The 17,082-nt window shown below is 43.1% G+C and overlaps 1 long non-coding RNA gene across 2 annotated transcripts in view; it reads left to right on the forward strand.

Moving 5' to 3' along the window:
• The window catches only part of LOC140122591 (uncharacterized), a 63,773-nt gene extending 47,154 nt beyond the window's left edge, over nucleotides 1–16,619 (forward strand). The window contains exon 3 of one of the 2 annotated variants that reach the window (XR_011854350.1): nucleotides 16,311–16,619. This is a non-coding gene — a long non-coding RNA (uncharacterized lncRNA). Of the gene's footprint in view, nucleotides 1–5,287; nucleotides 5,452–16,310 lie in introns of those variants that run through there. The other variant, XR_011854351.1, reaches the window with a different exon arrangement.
• Nucleotides 16,620–17,082: the final 463 nt, after the last annotated feature.

Here is a 17,082-nt window from a genome sequence, read left to right on the forward strand (position 1 = left end):
CATGCCAGCTTTCGGCAAGCCAGAACTACTGGCAATCCTCGCCCCCAATAGTGGTCTGTAATCTGCCGCCTGAGGCGGCGACTTCACCCCACGTCATGGCAGAAGCGGCCCTGATTATACATGTAATAGTAAAATAACCAGTTGTAAACCACTGATGGAACTGGGCGGTAGGGAGGGACTTGTTTCTTTCTGTTCTTCTAGGGAGAGAAACAGGGAGTTAATAACATTTTGGGAACATTACAGTATAACATATTTTATGGATGGCCTCTCGGTATCACCATTGATAGGTATCACTTCTCTAGAAGGTTATGGTGCCTTTAAGAGAAATCTAAGGACTCCATGATATCGGATGTACCAGACAATGAACCATTCCTCGTGTAATCCATATCCTGCGCAAATTCCTTCATAAACGACCCACAGAGCTGCAGAACTATGTATAAGGGGGGCTCCGAACATTGGCAAACTGGCCCTTGCATTGTATACTACAGACTTGCTGGTGGAGCAAAACAAAAAAATGTATTTACCAGTTATAACTATTCCTCACCAGTAGATGGCGCTCTCCCCCCACGCGTGAAATCCGTGCTCATCCCATATCTGCAGCGCACGTCCTAGACGCCACATTCATTGCTTTTCTTTTGCACATTTCGTGACTCCTAGAGTAATTTTCTCTTATTTCAGTGTAATAAAACATTTTACATTTAATACCCCCCCCCCACCCCCCATCTAAACTCTGGCCCCTAAACAGCGGCGGTCTAATGAAATGAAATCCCCCTCTCACCATTGCGGTGATACAGGTTTATGGTAATTGACTGTCTGCCTATACTCCGGGGTGTGATATCTCAGAGATTCCTGGGATTATAATGTCCGGAGTCTTGTCTTGCATCTCAATTGGCGTTGATTCTGCCCCTGTGAAATTGCGCATCTTCTGCAATGTCATGCATCGGATCTGGCTTTTAACCTTGACTTGACTCCAAGTGGAATGAATGCGGGCGAGCAGAAAAAGTCAATAATAATCGCTTCTCCGAAGCCGCTGAAGTGGCCGCCATTTGTAAATGAAGATGTGGCTGCACAATGTATAGATTGCTGGTGTGTTACGGTAATGGGGGTATAGATAACACAGGGGTTGGGTAATATGTATGGAGGAGGTACGTAATGCTATGTGTCTTATGTCGTGCATTGCATCTCTAGCCTATCCATCACTGTCAGTGGGGAGATAGGTAGAGCCATGGCAGATGGGGGAGGGGATAGTACTAGGGTTTTTAAAATGTCACGCCGCCTATATATAGGATCGTTAATGGGGGTTTCCCGGCAGACGTGTCAGAGGATAACATTACTGCATAGCTGGATCTGAGAAGATATTGATTTTTATGGCCACTTATCAGACATGAAACAGCAGCATTAATGTATATAATTCTTTTCCTCCTGTATATAGCTGATCATCATAATATGATGCATTACTGCTAACGACCAGCAGGGAGACATGAATACATAGTTGTCAAGGTCGCACTACTGCTAACGACCTGCAGGGAGACATGTATACATAGTTATCAAGGTCGCACTACTGCTAACGACCAGCAGGGGGCGAGTAGATACTGCTATCATAACCACGCTGCTCCTAGTGGCCATGTGAGGTAGTGCAGACATACTTATCATGGCAGAAATACTGCAAATGGCCATCGGTAGGAGGGTAGATATAGAAAGAATGACAATGTACATGAAATACAGGTTGTATACTGTCCATTTAAAGGGGTCAGACACTCTTTTTCATAAGTTGCCCATGTGCCTTTACTGACTTAATAAAAATCTTAAACTTGAAGGGGTTGTCCGACTACAGCTTCCTTTTTTTTTTAAAAACTTATGTCCCCAGCCCACCTGCAAGACTTTCAAAAGATCTGGACAACCCCTTTACTATACACTCTACACCCCATCTTGAAAAAAAAACCCAGAAATGACAAGAAAAACTGAAATATCACACGGTGATAAGTATTAAGCCCCTTTGCTCAGTATTGAGTAGACGCACCTTTTGAGCCAGTGCATCCAGGAGACTTCTTGGGAAGATGCAACAAGTTTTTCACACCTGGATTTGGGGATGATCTGCCTTGCAGATCCTATTCGGTTCCTTCTGGTTAGATGGTGATTGTTGGTGGAAACCATTTTCAAGTCTCTCAGTTAGGTTTAGGTCAGGGTTCTGGCTGGGCCATTGGTAATGGCCCGCTGTACTGGTCCCTAACTAATTTTGCACACTTCTTATGTCCCTAAGATGTAGGTGAGGTATGGACAACCTAAACCACCAATCTCAGTTGGTACTTCCTTAAATTGCCTTTAATAATCTATTCACTGCCTTTAAGGATGTGTTTAAGCCCTTAGTACATATGCCACCTACTGGCATGTGAGTGCTGTCCAGACACACGGCCTGCAGGCATCAGGCCTCCAGGAACTCTGATCTCTAACAGTGTGCCAAAGCAGCTCCCAACTTCTCCAGCCCCAAAGCTACTGAAACTGGTCAGTGAACATCCTTTCCAGACATTATCCAACCAGGTACCTTGGACCCAGACAGATCGGACTCCTACCTCGGCCTGGTGCCAATGCTGTGTTTGAGTTCTTTGAGTGCCCCAGGGAGAACTACTTCCACCTTACCATGGCTTCTCCCTATTCTTGCTGCCCGGCCTGGCCCGTAGTGGGCAGGCTACTCCTCTAACAGAGGCCTGCCATGATGTGGACGACCTTGCAGCATGGGTAGGGGGCGCTACCATAGACCTCCCTCATACTCGCGGGAGGTATTGCGGCCCTTGATAGGGCTATTTATTTGCGGTGCTCCTCCTCCTCCTCTTCCTCTTTGCTGCTTCAGGGACCAAAATTAAAGGGGTCTAAATACTTTCTGTAACCAATGTAGGTATGTAGGTAGTTCTATAGTGAGATATATCCACCATAATTTTATATATAGCTTTGTTACTTTATAAAAAAAAAACCTAATTCACCCAATTTGACGCATTCTTCCACATGAACTTGTATAACCATGTATGACGGATGACACGATCCCGCTGAGGACGCCAAATCTTTTCTAAGCTGATTATTTGCAACGAGCGACACACTCCAGTAACACAATATCCAGTTAATAATTCATGGTGTTTCCTGCTACTTAAACTTGAGAACAGATTTTTGTTTTTTCACAGCTAAAAAAAAAAAAAAAAAAATGAAATAAATAATTCAAAGCTGTAGATGAAATTAGTAGATTTTGATAGAAGTGGAACATGACTGCGAACAGGACAGAGAGAGAGGAAACAATTACCAGTAGTTGAGAGGAGCTCGTGATGTAACTGGAAGGAGACTGCTGTGAGAAGCAGCACAAACACCGGGAAGCAAAAAAAAAATATACCACCTTAAAGAAAACAATCAATTCCATCCTGGGCTGGAAGTCTCTAATGAGGGGAACCTGATCTCTTTGTCGATGTGATCATCTGACTTGCTGTATTCTCATACCTGTCAAGAGACTACGGAAACCTTCTCGTTATCCTACTATTAGGCTTCATGCACACAACTAGATCACAGATCCATAATATGGTGGTCATTTTATCCTATGGCACGTTTTATTGACCCTAATATGCAAATTTTCTTAAGAGACTACTGGGGCTTGCAGTAACCGGAGCTGACGCTACACTGTGCGGCTACCCCACGACCCAGTAGCCTCTTTAGATCGTCCTATGAAGACATCTTCAGCGCGCAGCTCCTTGTAGCTGCGTGCATTAGTCCGTGAAGCTGTAGTTCTGCGCATGCGCAGTAGCTCTGCTTTGGAGCTGAATCCTCGCAACCTGCGGTCTGCATAGATAATCTATGTAAAGCTCGTGGTTTTGCGGTCTCTGCACCGAAGCTACTGTGCATGCGCAGAACTCCAGATTTGGGGGCGAGCACTGAAGATGTCTTGGTAAGAGGATCGAAAGAGGCTACGGGGTTGTGGAGAAGCTGTGCTGTGTAGCGTCAGCTCCGACTACTCCATGCCCCAATAACCTTTGAAGGAAATTTGCATGTTAGGATCATAAAGGATTAAAAAGTTACGGGGGACTGAAGGATTACCGTAGTCCTAAAAAGAGCTCAGTTGTAATGCACTAGATCTACCTTCAATGGTAAATCTGTAATAGTAGGTTCACTTTAAGGATGAAGAATTAGATTAAGACATGCTAAAGGGGTACTCCAGTTATGTTGAGTCCTAAGCCCTAAGGCACCGGGTCAAAAAAATGCCAGTGTACCTATGCTTAAAGGGGTGGTCCAGACATATCTAGTGCCGCATCATGTTTCCTGCAGATATGGGATAACTTGATGATTGGTGGGGTCCCACTTGTTGTACTCCCATGAATCATGAAAACAAGACCAAATTGATGTAGGGGCAAGTTGGACATGTGAGCTGCTGTCAACCTCTATACTGTTGATAGGGGAAAATGTGATGTGGCACCCCTGTGGGTGGACAACCCCTTTAATATACTAGTCCTCTGTTCTCTGATTCTCCTCTGTTCTGTGATTTTGAATTCTGTGTTCTGTGACTTTGGGTGTCAGAACAGTGAAGAAGTCCAAGCCCTGCATCAATGTCTGTTTGTCAGCTGCCCACTAAATGGCAGATGACAACTGTGAGTCAGTCTAGCCCCTGGGTAAATGCATAGTACAGTAACACAAACAAACAAGAAAGATAGACAGAAGGAAAGCAAGGTTAGGAGAACCAAGTCTAAACCAAGATGGTCGCAAGGTACAAAATCGTAAGGTCGTGGAATAGTCAAAAGGTAGAATTACAGCAAGCACAGTATACAGATCTTTAACTTACTAATTTGATTTAATTTGATAGTACTTTGATATTTCATGAAACCCTTTCATGATTAGCCAATAGGAGAGGTAAGGAAGGACACAGCTGCACCTGACTTTTGGCCACTTTAGACCCAATGTAACATCATGACCTCGACAAGTCTACATTGCAATCATAACAATTTCCTTTTGGTTCCTTTGGTGGCCCTTGTCTTGGTTCAAAATGGCCTATTAACTTGACCAGTCCTGGTTTTAGGACTCTTTTTTTGGAGAAAATTAAATTTTTGGGGCACATATTGATAAACCAGCTCAGCCCATTTTACCAGGAAGATGAATGTCTGATTTGTTCACTTCACACATAGATACTGACTGTTCTAACCTTGGTTCGCGCAATGAATTGAAGTCTAACAGTTTTACATCAATTCATTAAGTGAAGCCCCATTTAATTTAGTGTTAACGTAAATTACAAATTCAGTCACTTTTACCTTGATCTTTCCAGATGGCCGCACACAAAAGACTCTGCACGTTCCCTGATTAAAGAACATTCTCCTCTGAAAACAAACAGGTTTTCTCCAAGTCCTGGTTTAATGTAATAATTACCTACAATGTTTAGAGAATATCTGAACCCACATTTAAAGGAATATGATAAATCAGAACTAGGACGTGGGGGTATTACAGAATTGTGCTTATGTATACAGTATTCATAGCGGACCTCCAAGTATAAAATCAACTTTATATAAATGTATAATATAGGTGATTATAAGAAACTTTGTAAGAAAATGTATTAAAAAAGGTTACAGTATTTTTCGGACTATATACCAGATTATAAGGCGCACCATCAATAAATGCCTGCTAAAACCTATAGGTTCATATATAAGGCGCACCTGATTATAAGGATGAATGACCAGAAGGTGGCAGACCTGTGCACAGTTCAAGGCAGCTGTTGTCTGTAAGTACGGCTCATATATAAGGCGCACTGGACTATAAGGCGCACCTGATTATAAGGATGAATGACCAGCAGGTGGCAGACCTGTGCACAGTTCAAGGCAGCTGTTGTCTGTAAGTACGGTTCATATATAAGGAGCACTGGACTATAAGGCGCACCTTTGATTTCTGAGAAAATCAAAGGATTTTTTGTGCATCTTATAGTCCAAAAAGTATGTTAATAACATAAAAGTCTTAGCAGAGGAGAGGGGGAGGCTGATAGGGGAGAGACACAGACAAACTGAAGCTTTCTAGCCCTGTTATACTTTCTACACCACTCCATCAGGTTCAAAATGTAATCCTTTTATTGATCCAGTGTACAGCAAAGAATCTTAACCCCTTACAGCAAAGGGGTTGGCCACTTTTTCAATAATTCTCTTCCATTAGACATGTCTCAGCATGTATATGTCCCGGTGTCTTTGGCTCCTTTGAGAGCTTCATCCTTTCCCCGTTCTCACCATGCTGCCCTCTGCACATATACACAACTTCCTCTCTCTGACTGCTCCAGCCCAACCTAATGGCGTCTCCCACTGTGTCTCTCTTTTCATTGTCCATCATCATTGACAGAGACAGGAAAAGGGGAGGGAGCAGGATGAGTCATACCCTCCTGCTGCAGCCCCTCCTAAGATCCCCCGGAGAGGCAGCAGTCAGCACACATGTTGGTATATTTGTAAAACCATAGAGCAAAATGTGCCTCTGCACCAGATATCAGGGCCAACTCCTTTTACGCATAGAGTTGTACGTAGTGGCAAAAATAGTCAGTCTGTGTAGGTGTGTCTGTCTTCTTCTATCCTGTATATATAGTATAAAAACAGCACAGTACTACTGCTTTTATTCTACATATGACATTAATACAACCCTGACCTATAGGATAAATATAGGCCTCCTTTCAAGCATCCTACCTGGATCTCCCAACCCCTCCCCCGAGTACCCAAAGAATTGGACACTTACAACTGCGTGACGATGAATAAATAAGGCCACAGCTGCCTGTTTATTTAACATAACATATAAACATATAAAACAGTATATATTAACTTTATTAACATGTACAAATAAAGTGCAATTAAACAGACCGAAATGACAAGGCCTAAGAGGGGCGATTCGCAATGCTCATGCTAAGCGTTACCTGCTTACCCCCGCCGCACCGCGCCGGCTCGGGAGCTGACAAATATGTCGCAGGTAACCACTCCCTCTGTACCCGCCTCCGAGTGGGCCAGCTAGCATACCCATCATCCTCCGTTTTCCACTTCTTGTTATGCGCACAGCGCCACCTTTGTGCGAATTTCCCCCCCCCCCCTCAAAGGCCTTGTCCCGCGGCTACGTGACAATAATTTTTTTTTTTTTAAGAAAAAAGGAAAAAACAAGGGAGGGCAGGCAGTAAAGCGCCAACAGGCAGTTTTCAGCTCCAACCACGTATCTTTACCTTGAAAAGGGAGAGCACGGATCCTCATTCAGAGGGCGGGTGGGCATCTCGCTCCAGCGCCGGGGGTCCAAGAGGAAGTCGCCCTGGTGAGCCCTGCCTTTTATTCTTTCTTCCCCTCCCCTTACTGACCTCACTTCCCCAATGCCCTTCCTGACGCCCCTAACCCCTCCTTCCCATTATGCCGGCCCAATTTCACACAGGTCAAGGCGGGCATCCAGTTACCGGCTCCACCTGACCTCCTGCCCTTTTCTATCCTGTATATATGTGCACAGTACAGTACTACTACTCCTATCCTGTATATATGGGCACAGCACAGTACTACTACTCCTATCCTGTATATACGTGCACAGCACAGTACTACTACTCCTATACTGTATATATGGGCACAGCACAGTACTACTACTCCTATCCTGTATATATGGGCACAGCACAGTACTACTACTCCTATCCTGTATATATGGGCACAGCACAGTACTACTACTCCTATCCTGTATATATGGGAACAGCACAGTACTACTACTCCTATCCTGTATATATGGGCACAGCACAGTACTACTACTCTTATCCTGTATATATATGCACAGCACCATACTACTACTCCTATTCTGTATATATGGGCATAGCACTACTACTCCCATCCTGTATATATTGGTACAGCACAGTACTACTACTCCCATCCTGTATGTATATGCACAGCACAGTACTACTACTCCTATCCTGTATGTATATGCACAGCACCATACTACTACTCCTATTCTGTATATATGGGCACAGCACAGTACTACTACTCCTATCCTGCATATGTATGAACAGCACCATACTACTACTCCTATTCTGTATATATTGGCACAGTACTACTACTCCTATCCTATATATATGGGCACAGCTCAGTACTACTACTCCTATCCAGTATATATGTGCACAGTACAGTACTACTACTCCTATCCAGTATGTACGGGCACAGCACAGCACTACTACTCCCATCCTGCATATATTGGTACAGCACAGTACTACTACTCCTATTCTGTATAAATGGGCACAGCACAGTACTTCTACTTCTATCCTGTATATATGGGCACAGCTCGGTACTACTACTCCTATCCTGTATATATGGGTACAGCACAGTACTACTACTCCTATCCTGTATATATGGGCACAGCACAGTACTACTACTACTCCTAACCTGTATATATGGGCACAGGACAGTACTACTTCTCCCATCCTGTATATATGGGCACAGCACAGTACTACTACTCCTATCCTGTATATATGGGAACAGCACAGTACTACTACTCCTATCCTGTATATATGGGAACAGCACAGTACTACTCCTCCCATCCTGTATATATGGGCACAGCACACTACTACTCCTATCCTGTATATATGGGCACAGCACAGTATTACTACTCCTATCCTGTATATATGAGCACAGCACAGTACTACTACTCCTATCCTGTATATATGGGTACAGCACAGTACTACTACTGCTAACCTGCATATATGGGTACAGCACAGTACTATTACTCCTAACCTGCATATATGGGTACAGCACAGTACTACTACTCCTGTCCTGTATAGATGCCACAGCACAGTACTACTACTCTTATCCTGTATATATGAGCACAGCACAGTACTACTACTCCTATCCTGTATATATGTGCACAGCACAGTACTACTCCTCCCATCCTGTATATATGTGCACAGCACAGTACTACTACTCCTATCCTGTATATATGGGCACAGCACAGTACTACTACTACTATCCTATATATATGTGCACAGTACAGTACTACTACTCCCATCCTGTATATATGTGCACAGTACAGTACTACTACTCCTATCCTGTATATATGGGCACAGCACAGTACTACTCCTCCCATCCTGTATATATGGGCACAGCACAGTACTACTACTCCTATCTTGTACATATGGGCTCTGAGTAGTACTGTTACTCCTATTCAGTATATATGGGTAGAGCACAGTACTGTTACTCCTATCCTGTAAAAACTGCACTAGCCTTCCTATTGCTGTGTGTGGTGGCTCAGTGGAGTCTTGATGTTGCAGTCTGCATTTGCTTCTCCTGTGTCTCCTCAGATGAGGAGGTAACACCTATAACACTTTCATACTTAGACACTTAATGATTCCTAAAACTGGACCATTCCTCATTGTAATTCTAAAACTCTCAGTCTGGGAGATGAGTTATGGCTGAAATCATCTAAAACTGCATCAGCAAAAAAGAAAACGATCAATTTCCATACAATATTCCGACCACGGAGACAGTACAAGGAATTCCAGGTTATGAGCAAAAGAATTGGATTACTAAAGCATGTAATAATGTCATCCCACATACAGTCTGCAGGAAATAATCACTTTACAAACGTAAACGCTACAATCTCCATACTGGGATCTGATCCTCCAAAGGACATGGTCTGTAGACACTTACATGGGGGGCACAGTGGGAAAAATGTTAGACTTAAAGGGGGTTTTCAAGGAAAACATATCGATGACCCATTCACAGATATAGGTCATGAGTATAAGATCAGTTGTGATGTGAAACCTGACAACTCTACTGATCAGCTGATTGCAATGCAAGACAGTGGATAGAATAAGATAGCTCCATACACCAAGTAGTGGCCATTCTGAGGTACTGCAGTTCAAACTTAAAATTTTTTACAGCAAACATGATCTTACTAAAAGGCTTTGAAATCGCCGCCCACAGCATTATACACGGACAATGCACTGTGAACTTCTGTGACCGGGTAAGTAAATGTACCCCAATATGTCTACCTGACTCTAAAGTCAGAAGATTCACGGCCAGATCCTGGGGAAACCAAAATTGTTTACACCAGGACTGCTAGAGACAGGTTGGAATTATTTCTGTGAAATGCTCTATTTTTGTGAATTAGAGAATATGTTATTTTGTTATCCTGAGTATATTTAACCCCTTACGGACATGTGACGTACTACTACGTTGCATGACAACTGTGGGTATGTGAAGAGGGCTCAACACGGCTCCTCTTCATAAAAGGTGGGAGTTTGCTGCATATTGCTGTCACAGGGTGCATTCTAGGTCTGTTTGAAAACGGATGCATTTATTGCATGTTTGCCATGCACTTGGCAGCTTTCAATCTGTTTTTCTTCATTTGTGAAAATTTAAGCAGCTGTAAAAATGTTAATACAGGACTCAAACGACCCCTCCTCCTCACTCATTGCCCTCCCACAGCCTCTCCCCTGCGCCCTCCTCCCACTTACGTCAGCTCACTGCTGCCAGCAATTCTCATTTGAACTGTCCCCCTCCCCGGGACTCAGTACACACTGCTGAAAGGGAGGCAAGTAATGTTAAAGAAACAATTAAAAAGCACTAGAACATATGCTTTTTTTTGCATGTTTGCCATGCATTTGGCTACGTTCAAATCTGTTTTTCTTCATTTGTAAAAGTTTAAGCACCTGTGAAAATGTTTATACAGGACTCAAACGCGTGGTAAACATGCTAAAACACACCAATAACGGACCAAGACCTGACCAAGAGTGCATTGTGTAACAGCATTTAAAGGCATTTTTGAAATCAACATGGAGTCTTTTTTTACTTTGTAAAAATCTTGCTCCTGATGACAGGTTCCCTTTAAAGGGTTTAAAAAAGACCTGTCAGGGCAATTTGGGACCCTAAACCACTCAAAGGTCCTTAGTTTAGTGTCCCAAATTGTCTTTCAGCAAGTCCCTCAGTTCCCGCAATTAAAAATAAAAAACTTTTATACTTACCACGTTCTGGTGATCCCCATAGTTGCGCAGTCGCACAGTGAAGTTGGCGTACTATAATCCGGCTTCACTGCGCATGCGCCCTAGTTATGGCTCTTGTGCAATGAAAGTGGTGTGTACTGCTTCGACTCCATTGAAGTACTGAGCAAGCGCGGAGAGCACAAGTGACGGGTCCGATGCGCCTCATCAGACCATTCTCGAGGTAAGTGTATAGGTTTTTTTTTTAATAACACCTATGGAGGAACTTGATAAAGGGCAATTTGGGATACTAAACTCCCGGTCCATAAGGACTTATGGGTGATTTAGTGTCCCAAATCGCCTTGACAGGTCCTTTTTAACTATGGACTCTCTTCTTTTTATAAATTAGTCCCATTTAGTTGTATCTGGTAATCTTTTGTAAAAAAAAAAACAACTTTCTTCAAAAATATTTAGATTTTTTCATTTTAAAAACTGGCAAATACAGAGATTAAAAAATCACTGGTGTACAGTATACAGGATAGACGAAAGCCATTGAGCCACTATCGCCCTATGCATAAGGGCCCATGGAAGGCTGGAGCCGTCCCAGGGCCACTTTAAATCTCATTTGAATAATTTTACAAGAAAAATATTTACAGAATACAATGAAGTCTCGGCGTGTAATCTCATGAACACGTCTCCACAATAGAATCCAATTATGTCGAGCTGACAAGGATTTATAATGAGAATTTAGAAGCGCTGACTCATTGATTAGTCAGTGACGTGACGCACAGGATCCTAGGTCCACCAAGTCGTCAACGTGGGTCCATGCGTGACGGGATCATAATGTAAAAGGTCAAGGAGAAAGTCTCCATATTGTGACTGCAGACACTTATTGCATATAGATGTGTTGTGGTAAATTTCCATTTGACTTTTATGTAAATTGTATCTATACAATATGTACATTCTATTATACACTATGCAATATAGAGCTGATCAGAGTGGCCAGAGTGGTTATCAAAGGAGGAACCTTTCATGCCTTACACAGACAATCCACTGATGTAAAGGTTACTTCCAACATACATAGAAGTCTATGGTGAGGGGAGGGGGATATACAGTAGAAGCTGCTGGAGTTTGTAAGTTCTGCTACACTAAGCGCTTGTGATTCTACATTATCTTGTAAGATTATACTTTACCACTTAGAGCATGACAATGAACACTAACTAGCTGGCAGCATCCTCCTTCACCCTACACAGACTTCTGTATGCAAGGCTGAATATAGTTATGGGTGCTATGAGATGAGTGGTGTGAAGGAGGAGGAAAGCAGCCTGGTAGCAGGGGAGGAAGCATAATTCTCAAATCAAATATAATACAAAGTCTCTTATGTTGTACAATGTCTCTCATACTATTCACTTGTGAAGACTTGCTTTAAAGCTGGAGTAACACTTGGAATTAGTACAATGTTACGCGTCATTTTGACTGTGACAGCACTGCAGACTTATGACCAGATTTACCAAAAGATTTCCTTCATCCTCTGTTCATAGAGTACGTCTGAGGATGCCCTGATTTTACCTTTTTTTTAACTCTGTGTCATTCTTAGTAAGTATTGTGGTTTTCCTCACTCTGCAGCTCTGCTCCGGTTCACTAACAGTTAACCTGCTGTGATGGGTAGAATCCTTATCCTATCAGCGTTCGATCCAGGGGTCTGATATCCCATAAAAGGGCCTGGGATCCTTTCCTCAGTGCTTGTTATAGGTCACTCTTGACCAAGTTTATGTGAATTCTGTCTAATATCTGGAATCTTCTGACCCCTTGGCTTGTCTTCCTGGTTATCCCTTTTGTGTATCAATTTGGTACTTTGTTGTCTTCTAGGTTTTAACTTGGCTCTGACAACTTTTTTATTTGTTTGTTTGTCTTGTACTCATCTGTTGTTATCACATAGTAAATCAGGGACTGTCACCCAGTTTCTGGGCATTGCTTAGTGTCATTTCAAGTAAGTAGGTAGGCACTCTCTGGTGGGTTCAGTTTTAGGGCTCACAGTCTGTCTGTTTTTCAGGCCCAAAACAATTATAAACCCCTTACACTTTATAATCAACTAATTTTCATGGTACTATACTAATAGTTTGTAACTGTCCAAAGTGAAAAAAACCCTTAAAGGAAACCAACCACCTAAAAAACATTGAATAACCTGTTAATACTCACCTCCCCTGCTCTTTACCTTAATCCTGGTGTTGTCCATGGCTAATCTTCACACGCTGGGATCACCTAGAAAAGAAAGTTATAATTAGCAGCACGGAGCGTGGGGACAAGTTGTCCGGCACTCCAGGCTGCTAATTATGCACGCCCCCCACAACCCACTCTCATGTTGGGTGCATGGGAGAGTGAGGTGACTTCACGCAAGAGGGAGGTGGCTCGAACGTGTACAATTAGCAGCCCGGAGTGCCGGACATCTTGTCCCTGTGCTCCGTGCTGCTAATTATAACTTTCTTTTGAAGGTGATCCCGACGTGTCAAGATTTGCAACAGAAAGCATCGGGATCTAGGTGAAGGGGAGCGGCGGTGATTATTAATAGGTTTTTTTTAATGTTTTTGAAATGGTTGGTTTCCTTTAATATGGCAAACAATGGTATGTGACATTTGATAGAACTAGAAGCTGAAGTTCAAACAATAGCCAAAAGAGAGTGATGGACCCCTTGTTTATAAATTGTGTTGGTCCCAGAGGTAGAAACATAACAAAATTAGGAAAGTTCCTTGTAATTATCTCACAGCCAACCAGTCCCGCTGATGCTGAATTAAAGTAAAGTCACTTGATATATGTAATTAAATGCAGTTTCTTTCCAGCCCATTGTCTTGCTCTGAAGATTTGTGGAAAAATAAACCTAAATATCCGTCTGTGTAAATTGTATTTACTCAAGCTGTCTCGCTGGAAAATGTTCTCATCAACGGCCGTAAAGTTACCCTCATGCGGTTTATAGACCCATATAATGTTCATTATTGCCACTGGAAAAAACACTCATCATTGTACCGCCACGAGGCTGAAATAATATAATATCCTCTAAAGTGTTTGGACTGGACATTTCCCATAATCCTCTGCTCTAATTACTTGCCCTAAGTTTAAAGCTGCATGTCAGATAAGGAGGGAACTGCTGTTCATGTTTGGACAGAGTTGTTTTGTGGTCATAAAACTGGTGTAAAAATAGAAATGCTCACATAATGGGTGCCAATCGCTTCTTTAACACCTTTACCTGGATATTTTTAAACTTTTACTTCCTTGAAAAGACTTAAATTTTTATAATGATAGTTAGTTCAGACATGAACAAGAAGAATTCCAATCACAGAGATGATAGAACCTATCATGGTCTTCAACCTGCCGTGGGAGGGTGATATATGATCCAACCAGTCCCTTCTTCCCTGCAAAACAGCAGCACAGACCTATAATCATAATTCACAGACCGACCATGCTTGTCTTAAAGAGCCCTTTGGCTGTTATCCGGAAACATCCCCGTTATTCAACCTTTCACCCTAAACGTGGTGTTCTGTGCTGGGAGATCCCAAGGCTTCTACCTCTAGAGGTGATACGGGTCCATGAAAAATGGGGTTGTACCACCCAAGGATCAGGAATGGGCAGCACGGGGTTGTAGTTCTGTAAGTGAAGCTGAATATTTGCCCATAAAGTAACCCATACAATAGCTAAGGATCCCATAGATAAGGGTCTACACTCAGTAAATTCTCGTAGGCCAGTAGTATAAAAGCAACCCTGCATGTAAAAGAGAAAAATCACCAAAATCATTTGAGAAGTTGTTCCCGTTTGAAGCCTTTGGCTTTAACCCCGTTAAATGAGAAGCTTCCCCAAAATTCTAAAGTTACCTGGCCATCAAAAGGATATTCATCCAAGTACTTTGGTTTGGCTTCAATGGGGGTCATTTACTAAGGGCCCGAATTGCATTTTTACGGCGATTTACCCGAATTTTTCAGTTTTGCGACGAATTTCCCTGAATTTCCCCGGGTTTTGGCGCACAGGATCGGATTGTGGCGCATCGGCACCGGCATGCACACGATGGAAATCGGGGGTCGTGGCCATACGAAAACCCGACGGATTCGGAAAAACCGCTGCATTTAAAAAAAAAAGGGTCGCTGGATACGCGCTTACCTGCACCCAGCCCGGCTTGGTGAAGTTCAGTGCATTCCCATGAACTTCAAAGGAACTGCCTTAGTGAATCGCCGGAATCCACTGCAGAGAACGTGCCGCTGGATCGCGATTGGACCGGGTAAGTAAATCTGCCCCAATGTGTGGAGAGATGGGGGGGGGGGGGGGGGCTACAGGTTCATCTTGGTAATCGGCAGTTGAATCGAGATGAAAACAAGCATTAGAAGTGGATTCACTGATGGGAAAAAGTGTGGGGCGTTATTGAAAGTTTGGGTCATAAAAGGGTTGCCTTACAAAGATAGAATAAACTACTTAGGTTCCCATTCTCAACTACCACCCTTGTAAACATTACTAGGTTATGTGGATAGTAATACCCATACTTATGAGGGCCAGTCATTGCTACAATGGAAAGAAAAAGTTTTTTATTAATCTTTGAGGGGATACATCGCTGGGATACTGACACAAGGGATCGGTTAAGACATGGGGCCATGGTTTGCCTTAAAGGACATCTACCATCAGAATTACTGCTGATAGATTCTCGGTACTCACTGCCCCGTCTCGTTGTGTTATGCTGGAATCGGCTTTGTGTATTTGCTGGAACGGCCACATTATTCAGTAAAACACTTTTATGCGGTATTCAAATTAGTCTGAGGTGCTCTGCAGAGCACCTTCTGGTACTGCCGTAGCAGTGAGTGGAAGATTTGCAGACAGCTGGTAACGTCACCGGCTTCCTGCAAACACGGCAGGGCCGGAGGAGTGAATAAATTAAATCTGGTTGATGTGGAGAGGTGCCAAAAGGAGCACAGGGGGATGGGTAGGTGAGTACTAAGCATCTAACATCAGTGATTCTGATGGTAGATGTCCTTTTAGTATCTCTCCAGTGCAAGCTACTGAATCCCAAGCTTGACAAGAGTAGACCTGAATTGGTTGGGATGGGGTAACCCCCCCATGGGACCCGATTATATGTTACTTCTCCAAATGGAATTACTTAGGATTACTGTCTGGATTAAGGTGCGTAGTGAGCACTCCCCGGTGTACATCTACCCTAAGATAGATTCTGCAGCAACTAAAATTAGTCTTTCATTGATGAACAGCAGGCTGTGGTGCAACTTCTTCTTAGATAATTGGCCCGCAGTTACGCTCACACGTTGCCCAAGGGTTTATTATTTGGTGAAATGACAAGCCCCATTCCTGTACAATACATGTTTCCCTGTAGCTCCTTGACCTCCCTTCTCTGAAGTCTTCGTTACTTCCTCAGGAACCTTGGGAAGATAAATACAGCTACAATAACAGAAGATACCGACAACCTTCAGGCCTTGAATCAATCCTGCCAGCATTGTTCTACAATATACAATATACTGTCATAGTCTAAAGAAAGTCTTATCCCAGCCCGCACTGTAAATCTGCCCGGCTTTCCACCCAGAAAAATCAATCATCCTCGAGATGTCCAAAACGTCACATATATTTGCAGAAAATATTGATCGCTTAATTCTGTTTGTCCTGCCTAATGCCATCCGGATTCCTGATGCGCATCCTTAGCAGGGCTGTTTTTTTCTCACCCAATGTATCCACATCAATCCAATATATTTATATAACAGTAGATCTGCCTTTAATCAACCTACGGTCATACATAAGACTCCATGATACGGTGGGTTGCAAGAGTATTCATACCTTTTGCAATCAGTTGTCGTAGCCATTCATGGAGCTTTGGCTACATTAGGTGTGATGATTCTTGGGTTCCAATAGACAGGCAATAGCCCCACAGACAATAAATGGATCTGCCAATCAGTAAGTTTGGGGGACAGACCTATCATAGCATGCACCACCACTACCAAGTAGAAAACCTTGCTGGTAAATGGACTAAGGAGTCCGCAGAGCTTGCCACAGCTGATGTTCCCTTACTAGAGATGACCGGACCCAATAGTCGGCCACCTGATCCGGACTTGTTGCCAGATTGGCCATGGCTAGTTTCTAGTGTCTCGATTTGCCAGATTGGCTGTTCATCTGCCAATCAAGCAATATGTCCGGGT

This window comes from Engystomops pustulosus, chromosome 3 (assembly GCF_040894005.1).
Source record: "Engystomops pustulosus chromosome 3, aEngPut4.maternal, whole genome shotgun sequence".
NCBI classification, from domain to species: domain Eukaryota; kingdom Metazoa; phylum Chordata; class Amphibia; order Anura; family Leptodactylidae; genus Engystomops; species Engystomops pustulosus.